At 58.8% G+C, this 2,500-nt stretch overlaps 1 pseudogene; it reads left to right on the top strand.

Moving 5' to 3' along the window:
• LOC133166271 (28S ribosomal RNA) overlaps positions 1 to 2,500 on the top strand; it is a 9,272-nt pseudogene that overhangs the window by 3,444 nt on the left and 3,328 nt on the right.

The following is a 2,500-nucleotide window of genomic DNA, read 5'->3' on the forward strand; positions in this document are numbered from 1 at the left end:
TCGGTAGTGTCTTGGACTCTGTGCGGGCTGATATCTCTGCTGGAGAGATGAAAGTTTTGAGACTGTGGTTTTCAGACACCCCGCACTGGCCGGCTAACGCAATCAGCTAGGTGAGAGTGTTCTCCCTGAGCGCTACTTGTGTTCGGTAGTGTCTCGGATTCTGTGCGGTCTGATGTCTCTGATAGAGGGATGAAAGTCTTTGAGACTGCGAGGCTCCCGAGCTTATGTCTGTTCCCGGCTTTGGCTCGTAAGTAAACTCCCCAGGGTGGGCGCTTGTTCCCAGCGGCCAAACTTACCCCCTCCCTCCCGACCGGTCCCTGTCTGTTCCCGACGGCCACCGGGTACCCCCCCAACTTTCCCAAACTGACCGACTGGCAATATAGACTCGCCTTGGAAAGGGCCCCTGCCGGCCTCGGCCTAGGCCGACGTTGGGCGGACGGTTCCTCTCCCTGTGAGTCGCACTCTAACACCTCTGTAGGCTGGCTTAGCGTTCGCTCAGCGCTCTGTTGGTACGCAGGGTGTGACCGTATGGTAGCGAGACCGAGATGACCCGAATCTGCGCACTGGTGTGGGCGGCGCCTAGTGGTATAGAACGGAGGCCAGGCCGAGTGGGTGGGTGTCACGTGGATGCCTATGTGCTCGCTTGGACCTTTGCCGAATGCGTTTCTCAAATCCTTTTGGGGCGAATATGTGGTGTACGGGGGGTAGTGGCCAGTTTGTTGCAGGCCGCTTTCCTCCCCGTTGATGAGCTCCATAGCTCTCTGGGCTTTTGTAGCTCCGGGCAGTTGGGTTGCGAGTTGTCCGTTGACCAGCTTTACGGGGGGTGAGTCTGACACTATGTGGCAGGCCTCTCCTTAGTGGGTTGGACTGCGGTGGCTTACGAGTTGGTGCTAGGCTGCGCGGCCTAGCAGACGGCTGCTCGGGGTGGATCTCGATGTATAGCTCTATAGTGTCGGGGGACTTTGTTCTCCTGTGTGTTCTCACGGTAGTGAGGCAGTGGACATGTCTAATATCTTACAGACCACCCAGGAAGGCCGTTCTGGGTTACCAAAAATGGGCTGAGGCGCAGCTAGGTGAGGGGCTGCTGCTGCTCGAGCTACCTCCCCGGGACGTGCTTGAGGTTGGGCACGTGCGCGGCCAGCGGATCAACCTCTCCGGGGGCCATGGGGACCAACCACCGGAGGCATTGCTCGGGGTCCCCAAACGGCTTGTAGTCACTTCTACGGGCCATGGTTGCAAAAACTCCTTGGTTAGGAAGTCCGTATAGACAGAGGCACAGGATCAGAGCCACAGTCAGTCAGGCCGAAGGAGCGGGTGGACCCCGGCTGGCGAAGCTCTTGAGAACTCCTCAGTGGTGTCAATGACCTCCGTTGCCTCGGGTATGAGAGTTGGGGTGGCGGGGGTCGTATTAGCGCTGCGGCCTGCTCTCCGTGGTGGCGTGGATAAAGGCGGGAGAGGGCCCGTCTGGTAAGCGATGTAAGAGGTTCCGAGGCCTCCGGACCAGGTGATGGTAGGAGTCTCGGATGGAGAAGCTTATGGAAAGGTACAGGAATCATAAGCAGAAAAGTGTGATGTTGGAAACGGCGAGTCCGGAGAGCAGGTGAGGTGGAATTGAGGGTCCCTGTGCGGTCGTGCGGCAGGCGGTGAGTCTGGTGTGCGTTGGCGAGCCCTGGCTGCCAGGGCGACGCCCCAGAAATGGACCTGCCCCTCGTCGCTTCCAGATCTGGTGATGAATAGAGTTCTGGAAGAGCTGCTGGCGGGGGGTGTGGAGCATCGGGCCACCGCTGCCTTAGTCAAGAAAGCAGGTCGGGAGCCTAGCCTGATCGAGTCCTCTGCTTTGGATCTCGTGTAAGCCCTGGGGGGTAAGGTAGTGTGGCCGACAAAGTCCGCGAGGTCCAGACCTCGAGACTAATGGAAGACGGGTTGGGCGAGGCGGCTCGTCTAACGTGGGGGAGTGTTCTACCACCAGCAGCGCGGCTATTCTGAGGTGAGGAAGGGGGTGCACGGCGGATCTTAGATGGTCTGACGCCCCGTAGATGTGATTTGCCGCTGGAGTTGGTGGATAGACACTTCGGAGTAAGTGGGAAACGGTCGAGCCGTTTTATGGACTAAGGGCTTCGGGGTGGGACTGACCGCGGATAACGATCCATTCTACCACCCGATCCTGGGGCCGGAAGTTGTATCTAACTTGGCTAAGATGAGGAATTGCTCTGCATCGGGCCCAGACGGGATCAGGAAGCAGGCTCTTCTTGACTGGGACCCGGACGGTACGCAACTGGCGAGGCTGTTTACGACATGGATGGTGCGTGGAGTCGTTCCCCAAGTCTTCAAGGAGTGCAAGACCCGGTTGCTACCCAGATCAACTGACCCTACTGAGCTGGATATAGTATCTAGCTGGAGGCCTGGGACTGTGGGGTCAGTCGTGCTGGGGTTGTTTGGGCGGTTGATGGTGATGAGGCTAGCGCGAGCCTGTCCTGTTGGCCCCCGGGCAGCGTGGTTT

The sequence above is a fragment of the Syngnathus typhle genome, linkage group LG13 (genome assembly GCF_033458585.1).
Source record: "Syngnathus typhle isolate RoL2023-S1 ecotype Sweden linkage group LG13, RoL_Styp_1.0, whole genome shotgun sequence".
NCBI classification, from domain to species: domain Eukaryota; kingdom Metazoa; phylum Chordata; class Actinopteri; order Syngnathiformes; family Syngnathidae; genus Syngnathus; species Syngnathus typhle.